This window comes from Oncorhynchus kisutch, linkage group LG19, assembly GCF_002021735.2.
Source record: "Oncorhynchus kisutch isolate 150728-3 linkage group LG19, Okis_V2, whole genome shotgun sequence".
NCBI lineage: Eukaryota > Metazoa > Chordata > Actinopteri > Salmoniformes > Salmonidae > Oncorhynchus > Oncorhynchus kisutch.
The window spans coordinates 66,078,324-66,091,122 of NC_034192.2; the positions used below are offsets into that span (position 1 = coordinate 66,078,324).

The 12,799-nt window shown below is 55.6% G+C and overlaps 1 pseudogene across 1 annotated transcript in view; it reads left to right on the forward strand.

Moving 5' to 3' along the window:
* LOC109910219 (catenin alpha-1-like) overlaps positions 1 to 12,799 on the forward strand; it is a 248,566-nt pseudogene that overhangs the window by 182,629 nt on the left and 53,138 nt on the right. Inside the window, exon 15 of the transcript XR_004204173.1 lies at positions 3,514 to 3,695. The product of XR_004204173.1 is annotated as a catenin alpha-1-like (transcript). The remainder of the gene's footprint in view (positions 1 to 3,513; positions 3,696 to 12,799) is intronic.

Sequence of the window (12,799 nt, forward strand, 5' to 3'; positions counted from 1 at the left end):
TGCTGTATCCCCTCTGCTGTATCCCCTCTGAACCGTCCCTATTACACAGTCTGAACTATCTGTATCCCCTCTGCTGTATCCCCTCTGCTGTATCCCCTCTGCTGTATCCCCTCTGCTGTATCCGCTCTGAACCGTCCCTATTACACAGTCTGAACTATCTGTATCCCCTCTGCTGTATCCCCTCTGCTGTATCCCCTCTGCTGTATCCGCTCTGAACCGTCCCTATTACACAGTCTGAACTATCTGTATCCCCTCTGCTGTATCCCCTCTGCTGTATCCCCCTCTGCTGTATCCGCTCTGAACCGTCCCTATTACACAGTCTGAACTATCTGTATCCCCTCTGCTGTATCCCCTCTGCTGTATCCCCTCTGCTGTATCCCCTCTGCTGTATCCCCTCTGCTGTATCCCCTCTGCTGTATCCGCTCTGAACCGTCCCTATTACACAGTCTGAACTATCTGTATCCCCTCTGCTGTATCCCCTCTGCTGTATCCCCTCTGCTGTATCCCCTCTGCTGTATCCCCTCTGCTGTATCCCCTCTGCTGTATCCCTCTCTGCTGTATCCCCTCTGCTATATCCGCTCTGAACCGTCCCTATTACACAGTCTGAACTATCTGTATCCCCTCTGCTGTATCCCCTCTGCTGTATCCCCTCTGCTGTATCCCCTCTGCTGTATCCCTCTGCTGTATCCCCTCTGCTGTATCCCCTCTGCTGTTCCTATCCCCTCTGCGATATCCGCTCTGAACCGTCCCTATTACACGTCGAACTATCTGTATCCCTCTGCTGTATCCCCTCTGCTGTATCCCCTCTGCTGTATCCCCTCTGCTGTATCCCCTCTGCTGTATCCCCTCTGCTATATCCCCTCTGCTGTATCCCTCTGCTGTATCCCCTCTGCTATATCCCCTCTGCTGTATCCCCTCTGCTGTATCCCCTCTGCTGTATCCCCTCTGCTGTATCCCTCTGCTGTATCCCCTCTGCTGTATCCCCTCTGCCTATATCCCCTCTGCTGTATCCCCTCTGCTGTATCCCCTCTGCTGTATCCCTCTGCTATGATCCCCTCATGCTGTATCCACCTCTGCTGTATCCCCTCTGCTGTATCCCCTCTGCTGTACCTCCCTTATCCCCTCTGCTGTATCCCTCTGCTGTATCCCCTCTGCTAGTATCCCGCTGCCGGTATCCCCTCTGCTAGTATCCCTCTGCTGTATCCCCTCTGCTGTATCCCCTTCTGCTGTATCCCCTCTGCTGTATCCCCTCTGCTGTATCCCCTCTGCTGTATCCCCTCTGCTGTATCCCCTCTGCTATATCCCCTCTGCTGTATCCCCTCTTGCTGTATCCCCTCTGCTATATCCCCTCTGCTGTATCCCCTCTGCTGTATCCCCTCTGCTGTATCCCCTCTGCTGTATCCCCTCTGCTTGTATCCCCTCTGCTTATCCCCTCTGCTGTATCCCCTCTGCTGTATCCCCTCTGCTGTATCCCCTCTGCTGGTATCCCTCTGCTGTTTCCCTCTGCTATCCCCTCTGCTGTATCCCCTCTGCTGTATCCCCTCTGCTGTAGTCCCCTCTGCTGCCTATCCCCTCTGCTATATCCCCTCTGCTGTATCCCCTCTGCTGTATCCCCTCTGCTGTATCCCCTCTGGCTATATCCCCTCTGCTGTATCCCCTCTGCTATATCCCCTCTGCTGTATCCCCTCTGCTATATCCCCTCTGCTGTATCCCCTCTGCTGTATCCCCTCTGCTGTATCCCCTCTGCTGTATCCCCTCTGCTGTATCCCCTCTGCTGTATCCCCTCTGCTGTATCCCCTCTGCTGTATCCCCTCTGCTGTATCCCCTCTGCTGTATCCCCTCTGCTGTATCCCCTCTGCTGTATCCCCTCTGCTGTATCCCCTCTGCTGTATCCCCTCTGCTGTATCCCCTCTGCTGTATCCCCTCTGCTGTATCCCCTCTGCTGTATCCCCTCTGCTGTATCCCCTCTGCTATATCCCCTCTGCTATATCCCCTCTGCTATATCCCCTCTGCTGTATCCCCTCTGCTGTATCCCCTCTGCTGTATCCCCTCTGCTATATCCCCTCTGCTGTATCCCCTCTGCTGTATCCCCTCTGCTATATCCCCTCTGCTGTATCCCCTCTGCTGTATCCCCTCTGCTGTATCCCCTCTGCTGTATCCCCTCTGCTGTATCCCCTCTGCTGTATCCCCTCTGCTGTATCCCCTCTGCTATATCCCCTCTGCTGTATCCCCTCTGCTGTATCCCCTCTGCTGTATCCCCTCTGCTATATCCCCTCTGCTGTATCCCCTCTGCTGTATCCCCTCTGCTGTATCCCCTCTGCTGTATCCCCTCTGCTGTATCCCCTCTGCTGTATCCCCTCTGCTGTATCCCCTCTGCTGTATCCCCTCTGCTGTATCCCCTCTGCTGTATCCCCTCTGCTGTATCCCCTCTGCTGTATCCCCTCTGCTGTATCCCCTCTGCTGTATCCCCTCTGCTGTATCCCCTCTGCTGTATCCCCTCTGCTGTATCCCCTCTGCTGTATCCCCTCTGCTGTATCCCCTCTGCTGTATCCCCTCTGCTATATCCCCTCTGCTGTATCCCCTCTGCTATATCCCCTCTGCTATATCCCCTCTGCTATATCCCCTCTGCTGTCTGTGCTCCCTGTGCTCTCTAGTCCAGACTGTCACAGCCCAGCTTCCCTGTGCTCTCTAGTCCAGGCTGTCACAGCCCAGCTTCCCTGTGCTCTCTAGTCCAGGCTGTCACAGCCCAGCTTCCCTGTGCTCTCTAGTCCAGACTGTCACAGCCCAGCTTCCCTGTGCTCTCTAGTCCAGGCTGTCACAGCCCAGCTTCCCTGTGCTCTCTAGTCCAGGCTGTCACAGCCCAGCTTCCCTGTGCTCTCTAGTCCAGGCTGTCACAGCCCAGCTTCCCTGTGCTCTCTAGTCCAGGCTGTCACAGCCCAGCTTCCCTGTGATCTCTAGTCCAGGCTGTCACAGCCCAGCTTCCCTGTGCTCTCTAGTCCAGGCTGTCACAGCCCAGCTTCCCTGTGCTCTCTAGTCCAGGCTGTCACAGCCCAGCTTCCTGTGCTCTCTAGTCCAGGCTGTCACAGCCCAGCTTCCCCAGATATATATTTATTTTAAATAAAAGGCTAACCAAAAATGCTGCTTCACTGGTGAGGAGTTGTGGTATTGTGTAGTATACTGTCATTTATTCATCTGTCATAGTACTCTCTCTCGCCTCTCCTCCTCTACCAGGCTATAACAGCTCAGTGTACTGTTTTTCCCCTCTCCTCCTCTACCAGGCTATAACAGCTCAGTGTACTGTTATAACCCTCTCCTCCTCTACCAGGCTATAACAGCTCAGTGTACTGTTATAACCCTCTCCTCCTCTACCAGGCTATAACAGCTCAGTGTACTGTTTTTCCTCTCTCCTCCTCTACCAGGCTATAACAGCTCAGTGTACTGTTATAACCCTCTCCTCCTCTACCAGGCTATAACAGCTCAGTGTACTGTTTTTCCCCTCTCCTCCTCTACCAGGCTATCATGGCCCAGCTGCCCCAGGAGCAGAAGGCTAAGATCGCTGAGCAGGTGGCCAGTTTCCAGGAAGAGAAGAGCAAGCTGGACGCTGAGGTGTCCAAGTGGGACGACTCCGGCAACGACATCATCGTCCTGGCCAAACAGATGTGTATGATCATGATGGAGATGACGGACTTCACCAGGTATGGAGGGGGGGGCAGAGCAGAGGGGTGCGGGGGGGGGGGTTACAACAAAATGTTTACTGTTCGGAGTACTGGAGGAGCAGGCTGGGCTGGGGGGTACTGGAGGAGCTGGGGGGTACTGGAGGAGCTGGAGGGTACTGGAGGAGATGGGGGGTACTGGAGGAGCTGGGGGGAGCTGGAGGAGCAGGGGGGTACTGGAGGAGCTGGAGGGTTACTGGAGGAGATGGGGGGTACTGGAGGGTACTGGAGGAGCTGGAGGGTTACTGGAGGAGATGGGGGGTACTGGAGGAGCTGGGGGGTACTGGAGGAGATGGGTGGGCTGGGGGGTACTGGAGGAGATGGGTGGGCTGGGGGGTACTGGAGGAGCTGGGGGGTGCTGGAGGGTACTGGAGGAGATGGGGGTTACTGGAGGAGCTGGGGGGTACTGGAGGAGATGAGTGGGCTGGGGGGTACTGGAGGAGCAGGCTGGGCTGGGGGGTACTGGAGGATATTGGGGGTACTGGAGGAGCTGGAGGAGCAGGGGGGTACTGGAGGAGCTGGAGGAGCAGGGGGGTACTGGAGGAGCTGGAGGAGATGGGGGGTACTGGAGGAGATGGGGGGTACTGGAGGAGATGGGGGGGTACTGGAGGAGCTGGGGGGGTACTGGAGGAGCTGGGGGGTACTGGAGGAGATGGGTGGGCTGGGGGGTACTGGAGGAGCTGGGGGGTGCTGGAGGGTACTGGAGGAGATGGGGGTTACTGGAGGAGCTGGGGGGTACTGGAGGAGATGAGTGGGCTGGGGGGTACTGGAGGATCTGGGGGGTACTGGAGGAGCAGGCTGGGCTGGGGGGTACTGGAGGAGCTGGAGGAGCTGGGGGGGTACTGGAGGAGCTGGGGGGTACTGGAGGAGCTGGGGGGTACTGGAGGAGCTGGGGGGTACTGGAGGAGCAGGGGGTACTGGAGGAGCTGGGGGGTACTGGAGGAGATGGGTGGGCTGGGGGGTACTGGAGGAGATGGGTGGGCTGGGGGGGTACTGGAGGAGATGGGTGGGCTGGGGGGTACTGGAGGAGCTGGGGGGTACTGGAGGAGATGAGTGGGCTGGGGGGTACTGGAGGAGCTGGGGGGTACTGGAGGAGCTGGGGGGTACTGGAGGAGCAGGGTGGGCTGGGGGGTACTGGAGGAGCTGGGGGGTACTGGAGGAGCAGGGGGGTACTGGAGGAGCAGGGGGGTACTGGAGGAGCAGGGGGGTACTGGAGGAGCTGGGGGGTACTGGAGGAGCTGGGGGTACTGGAGGAGCAGGGGGGTACTGGAGGAGCAGGGGGGTACTGGAGGAGCAGGGTGGGCTGGGGGGTACTGGAGGAGCAGGGGGGTACTGGAGGAGCAGGGGGTACTGGAGGAGCAGGGGGGCACTGGAGGAGCAGGGGGGTACTGGAGGAGCTGGGGGGTACTGGAGGTTGGTATCTGTCTGGCCAGTCGAGGCCTGTAACTGGACTGTAGTAAGTTGGTATCTGTCTGGCCAGTCGAGGCCTGTAGTAAGTTGGTATCTGTCTGGCCGGTCGTGGCCTGTAGTAAGTTGGTATCTGTCTGGCCGGTCGAGGCCTGTCGTAAGTTGGTATCTGTCTGGCCGGTCGAGGCCTGTCGTAAGTTGGTATCTGTCTGGCCGGTCGAGGCCTGTAGTAAGTTGGTATCTGTCTGGCCGGTCGAGGCCTGTAGTAAGTTGGTATCTGTCTGGCCGGTCGAGGCCTGTAGTAAGTTGGTATCTGTCTGGCCGGTCAAGGCCTGTAACTGGCCTGTAGTAAATGTGACAGATAGACAAGACCTTAGGCTCTGTGGCTCATCACCGGAGTGCCATGGCCAGCCATCTGCTCAGTAAAACATGCGTGTTGGGAGGGGGCTGTGTGTTTGAGAGAATATATTTCTCTCTGTGTGTGTGTGTGTGTGAGAGAGAGAGTGGGTAGGTGTGTCGTCTTCTGCTTGCGGGAAGAGGTGTGTGTGTGTGTGTGTCTGTGTGTGTGCGCACATACATCTTCCTCTATGCATTTAAAGGGACTCATTCAGGAGACATTGTGCCTGGAACCAAAGCTCTCGGTCTCTCTGCCTTTCCATCTCTGTAAAGGAGTTGTCAATGAAATGTCTAGATTCTCCAGTCAGATCTCCCCTGACGCTGTCGTCACTTTGTCAGCACAAGGCAAGGCATTGTCCTGAGCACAACACCATGATATTGAACATGAAAACACTTAGTTTGCCTTCCTCCATCCATCCAGCCCCCTTCTCCCTGCTTCCAGCTTCCATCCAGCCCCCTTCTCCCTGCTTCCACCATCCATCCAGCCCCCTTCTCCCTGCTTGCTCCGTCTATCCAGCCCCCTTCTCCCTGCTTGCTCCGTCCATCCAGCCCCCTTCTCCCTGCTTGCTCCGTCCATCCAGCCCCCTTCTCCCTGCTTGCTCCGTCCATCCAGCCCCCTTCTCCCTGCTTGCTCCGTCCATCCAGCCCCTTCTCCCTGCTTGCTCCGTCCATCCACCCCCCTTCTCCCTGCTCGCTCCGTCCATCCAGCCCCCTTCTCCCTGCTCGCTCCGTCCATCCATCCCTCTTCTCCCTGCTCGCTCCGTCCATCCAGCCCCCTTCTCCCTGCTCCCTCCGTCCATCCAGCCCCCTTCTCCCTGCTCCCTCCGTCCATCCATCCCTCTACTCCCTCCTTCCTCCGTCCATCCAACCCTCTACTCCCTCCTTCATCCATCCATCCAACCCTCTACTCCCTCCATCCATCCAACCCTCTACTCCCTCCTTCCTCCATCCCTCTACTCCCTCCTTCCTCCATCCATCCAACCCACTACTCCCTCCTTCCTCCATCCTCCATCCATCCAACCCTCTACTCCCTCCTTCCTCCATCCATCCAACCCTCTACTCCCTCCTTCCTCCATCCATCCAACCCTCTACTCCCTCCTTCCTCCATCCCTCTACTCCCTCCTTCCTTCATCCCTCTACTCCCTCCTTCCTCCGTCCATCCAACCCTCTACTCCCTCCTTCCTCCATCCATCCAACCCTCTACACCCTCCTTCCTCCATCCATCCAACCCTCTACTCCCTCCTTCCTCCATCCATCCAACCCCTACTCCCTTCCTTCAGGTCAGGCTGCTGAGGCAAATGCCTAGAATCGTCCAGCTTCAATCAACTTGCGTCTTTACCACTTCTCATCCGCGACCCCCTGAAGTATCAGGAGAACATCCTGCCGGACAGCGGTTTCCCCTCCCAGACCCATTGTACTGCATGCTAATGTAATGGTAATACATGCAAATGAAGCGCTGCTCTCACTTCCCCTAGCCTGCTACGCTAGCCCAGCCATTAAAACATACATGCATATGTAGTGATTCAAAACAAAACACATCTGTTCTGATGGAGATGCACATGTTTAAGAAGTGGTATTAAAGGGTCTTCTTGAAGATGGAGATGACATTTTAACCATTTTAAGGGCTTGGCACAGTCTCTTTCTAGTCTTTATACAGTGGAAAGGGATTGAATTTGAACCAAACCCACCAATCATGTCTTGTAGATATTTCAATAGGTGAACGTTCAGATAGATCTGAGGAATTGTTGTCAGAATGAATCTCCACTCGTGTGTAAATATTTCCCAGACTAGGAAAGTGTGTGAGTGACTGAGGTCTCTGTGTAATGGTTCCTACACCGTGTCACCTGCAGCAGAGAGAGAGAGAGAGCTACTTTAGTCCACGCCCAAATGATTGACTCTCAACCTTGTCTTCAGACAGAACGCGCCAGCAATGTTAAATCAGTCAGTAGGAAATTGATTTGGGCCTTTTTCTAGTATGTCTGCCATCCTAGCTCTCTCTACACAGCCTGGTGTTTGACTGCTACTGCCTAGGTGGTGCCACCCACCCTGCTGCATATGGCTACCTCCCAAACAGAACCCTATCCCTTATATAGTGCACTACCCACCGTATGGCCCCTGTATCGTACACTACCAGCAGCTTGTAATGAGTAAGACATGTGTAGCCCGGATGCATGTGACAGATGTGACCCGATTCAGGAAACGAGGCGTGTGTTGCAAGTCACGACTTCACAGGAGAAACGTTTTGAATGTAAAAAAAAATATTTTTTCATCAAAATGCAGTTTTTTTGTTGTTGGGCAGAATGCTTTCTCGAACGTGACCTTTCATGTGCTCTAATAACAAACCTGTATGCCATTTATACATGTGTATACATTTAGTTAAATTACGAGTCTTGTTGGTTAAGCCACTGAAAAAGAAAGCAACCTACCCGCTAGCCATGATTGGCTGAGATAATGAGTGGGCTGGACATGCCGAGAGATGAGTTTGGATTGGTCGGCCATATAGAAGGCTTCTGTCTATTTGAGCATGTCAGGTTGTCTAGGCAATCCTATCTAACACTGCTTTAAAACTAAATGTGTTGTGTTGTGGAGCTGCATAAGAGTTGCTCTGCTTTCTGCAGGACTGACTTTTGAAATCAGTGGAATTAGAGTATGATCACTAAAGAGATGGAGGAAACACCTGTCTCAGGATTACATCTTCAAACTAAGGGCAACCGTGGCATGTTGTTCCTGACAGGGAGACATGTCCATCATGCATGTTGATGTATACAGGTTTTCAGATATAACATGTTTCTAATTTTGACAGTGGTTTCAATTAAAGCTAAAGTGTACTTTTAGCTAGCTAGCTAACGTCAGCTGGCAGACTGGTTAGCTAGCGTTACATGACGTGTGATCTGAGACTTTATTTACCTAGCTAGCTAACTTTAGCTGGCTCTTCGTATCCCAGAGACGTTTTCTAGTTAGAGCCTGATGTTAGCTAGCTAACATTGAACCTGGTTGGTTAGCTCCCAGCACTGTTCATTGTTGTTTAAAGAGATGGGTGGGGCTAAAGCTTCAGGGGGCGTGAACGATGCTGAATGGGTGGGGCTAAAGCTTCAGGGGGTGTGAACGATGCTGAATGGGTGGGACTAAAGCTTCAGGGGGTGTGAACGATGCTGAATGGGTGGAACTAAAGCTTCAGGGGGTGTGAACGATGCTGAATGGGTGGGGCTAAAGCTTCAGGGGGTGTGAACGATGCTGAATGGGTGGAACTAAAGCTTCAGGGGGTGTGAACGATGCTGAATGGGTGGGTCTAAAGCTTCAGGGGGTGTGAACGATGCTGAATGGGTGGAACTAAAGCTTCAGGGGGTGTGAACGATGCTGAATGGGTGGGGCTAAAGCTTCAGGGGGTGTGAACGATGCTGAATGGGTGGGACTAAAGCTTCAGGGGGGTGTGAACAATGCTGAATGGTTGGGACTAAAGCTTCAGGGGGTGTGAACGATGCTGAGTGGGTGGGGCTAAAGCTTCAGGGGGTGTGAACGATGCTGAATGGGTGGAACTAAAGCTTCAGGGGGGTGTGAACAATGCTGAATGGTTGGGACTAAAGCTTCAGGGGGTGTGAACGATGCTGAGTGGGTGGGGCTAAAGCTTCAGGGGGTGTGAACGATGCTGAATGGGTGGAACTAAAGCTTCAGGGGGTGTGAACGATGCTGAATGGGTGGGGCTAAAGCTTCAGGGGGTGTGAACGATGCTGAATGGGTGGAACTAAAGCTTCAGGGGGTGTGAACGATGCTGAATGGGTGGGGCTAAAGCTTCAGGGGGTGTGAACGATGCTGAATGGGTGGGGCTAAAGCTTCAGGGGGTGTGAACGATGCTGAATGGGTGGGACTAAAGCTTCAGGGGGGTGTGAACAATGCTGAATGGTTGGGACTAAAGCTTCAGGGGGTGTGAACGATGCTGAGTGGGTGGGGCTAAAGCTTCAGGGGGTGTGAACGATGCTGAATGGGTGGAACTAAAGCTTCAGGGGGGTGTGAACAATGCTGAATGGTTGGGACTAAAGCTTCAGGGGGTGTGAACGATGCTGAGTGGGTGGGGCTAAAGCTTCAGGGGGTGTGAACGATGCTGAATGGGAGTAGACAAAGAAGAGCTCTTCACCAGATACCAAAACATTCAAAGGTGATTTTCTCAAAAGTGAGTTTACAAGTTCATCAACTTTCAAAGCAGAATTACTTTCCCATTGTTCTACAGTGTATAATATACCATTTTGTAGCTCCGAGTCTCTACTTTTATACAAAAATCTAAAAAATGTGTTCTCATAAGACAGAATCCAGGTGGTGAGTCATATATATATATATATGTGTGGGTGTGGAGGGTCCTGCGGTCACGGTGTGTGTGTGTGGGTGGTTGCACCCAACGGTTGAACCCGCGCGCCTTTCCCATCTGTCCGTCACCTACCCAGTACGGCATTCATCACAGTACCCGTACACACACACACACAACTATTCCAGTATCATAAACAATCCCCACTTCCAGCTAAACCAGCACCTTGTAATTACAGGCTTGTCTTAGTGTGCTGGGTCTGAATATGGTGGTAGAGGTGATGACTGGCCCAGTGTCTGAATGTGGAGGTGATGACTGGCCCAGTGTCTGAATGTGGAGGTGATGACTGGCCCAGTGTCTGAATGTGGATGTGTTGACTGGCCCAGTGTCTGAATATGGTGGTAGAGGTGTTGACTAGCCCAGTGTCTGAATATGGTGGTAGAGGTGTTGACTAGCCCAGTGTCTGAATATGGTGGTAGAGGTGTTGACTAGCCCAGTGTCTGAATATGGTGGTCATGACTAGCCCAGTGTCTGAATATGGTGGTAGAGGTGTTGACTAGCCCAGTGTCTGAATATGGTGGTAGAGGTGTTGACTGGCCCAGTGTCTGAATGTGGAGGTGATGACTGGCCCAGTGTCTGAATGTGGAGGTGATGACTGGCCCAGTGTCTGAATATGGTGGTGTGAGACGCCTGACCACGGAGACCGGGGGGGGGGGGGGGTGTGAGACGCCTGACCACGGAGATCGGGGGGTGAGGTGAGACGCCTGACCACGGAGATCGGGGGGGAGGTGAGACGCCTGACCGGGGTGGGCCAGGGTGAGACCCCTGACCACGGAGACCGGGGGGTGAGGTGAGACGCCTGACCACGGAGACCGGGGGGTGAGGTGAGACGCCTGACCACGGAGACCGGGGTGGAGGTGAGACGCCTGACCACGGAGACCGGGGGGTGAGGTGAGACGCCTGACCACGGAGACCGGGGTGGAGGTGAGACGCCTGACCACGGAGATCGGGGGGGGTGAGGTGAGACGCCTGACCACGGAGACCGGGGGGGAGGTGAGACGCCTGACCACGGAGACCGGGGTGGGCCGGGGTGAGACGCCTGACCACGGAGACCGGGGTGAGGGGGGTGAGACGCCTGACCACGGAGACCGGGGGGGGGGAGGTGAGACGCCTGACCACGGAGACCGGGGGGGAGGTGAGACGCCTGACCACGGAGACCGGGGGGGAGGTGAGACGCCTGACCACGGAGACCGGGGGGGAGGTGAGACGCCTGACCACGGAGACCGGGGGGGAGGTGAGACGCCTGACCACGGAGACCGGGGGGGGGAGGTGAGACTCCTGACCACGGAGACCGGGGGGGAGGTGAGACGCCTGACCACGGAGACCGGGGGGAGGTGAGACGCCTGACCACGGAGACCGGGGGGGGGAGGTGAGACTCCTGACCACGGAGACCGGGGGGGGGAGGTGAGACTCCTGACCACGGAGATCGGGGGGGAGGTGAGACGCCTGACCACGGAGACCGGGGTGGGCCGGGGTGAGACCCCTGACCACGGAGACCGGGGGGTGAGGTGAGACGCCTGACCACGGAGACCGGGGTGGAGGTGAGACGCCTGACCACGGAGATCGGGGGGGGTGAGGTGAGACGCCTGACCGGGGGGGGGGGGGGGTGTGTGAGACGCCTGACCACGGAGACCGGGGTGGGGGTGGTGAGACGCCTGACCACGGAGACCGGGGTGGGGGTGGTGAGACGCCTGACCACGGAGACCGGGGTGGGGGGGGGTGAGACGCCTGACCACGGAGACCGGGGTCGGGGGGGGTGAGACGCCTGACCACGGAGACCGGGGTCGGGGGGGGTGAGACGCCTGACCACGAAGACCGGGGTGGGGGGGGGTGAGACGCCTGACCACGAAGACCGGGGTGGGGGGGGGTGAGACGCCTGACCACGGAGACCGGGGTCGGGGGGGGTGAGACGCCTGACCACGGAGACCGGGGTGGGGGTGGTGAGACGCCTGACCACGGAGACCGGGGTGGGGGTGGTGAGACGCCTGACCACGGAGACCGGGGTGGGGGTGGTGAGACGCCTGACCACGAAGACCGGGGTGGGGGGGGGTGAGACGCCTGACCACGGAGACCGGGGTCGGGGGGGGTGAGACGCCTGACCACGGAGACCGGGGTGGGGGTGGTGAGACGCCTGACCACGGAGACCGGGGTGGGGGGTGAGAAGGTGATGAAGCCCCACTTCATGAGCTATAACCGAAAAACAACTGGCATTTGTAAAGTTTGAGGTGGGTGAGGAAGTGTAGTGGAAGTATTGTTCGAGTTGAGTATCCTGCTGGATCGAATTCTCCCGTTAGCTAGCCAGAGAAATGTTGAGCAACATCAGCCAACTTAACTGATCAAATATTTGAGTTTATGGTGTTAAAATTAGCTGGCTTATGAAGTCAGACAAAACTGCTAGCTAACGTTACAACATCAGATGAGCTAACCTTAGTAACAACATCAGATGAGCTAACCTTAGTAACAACATCAGATGGTATCATGCTCTGCTGTCACATTGTAGAACAGACGTCCACAGGCAGAAAGTGGTATCATGCTCTGCTGTCACATTGTAGAACAGATGTCCACAGGCAGAAAGTGGTATCATGCTCTGCTGTCACATTGTAGAACAGATGTCCACAGGCAGAAAGTGGTATCATGCTCTGCTGTCACATTGTAGAACAGACGTCCACAGGCAGAAAGTGGTATCAGGCTCTGCTGTCACATTGTAGAACAGATGTCCACAGGCAGAAAGTGGTATCATGCTCTGCTGTCACATTGTAGAACAGACGTCCACAGGCAGAAAGTGGTATCATGCTCTGCTGTCACATTGTAGAACAGACTTCCACAGGCAGAAAGTGGTATCAGGCTCTGCTGTCACATTGTAGAACAGACGTCCACAGGCAGAAAGTGGTATCAGGCTCTGCTGTCACATTGTAGAACAGACGTC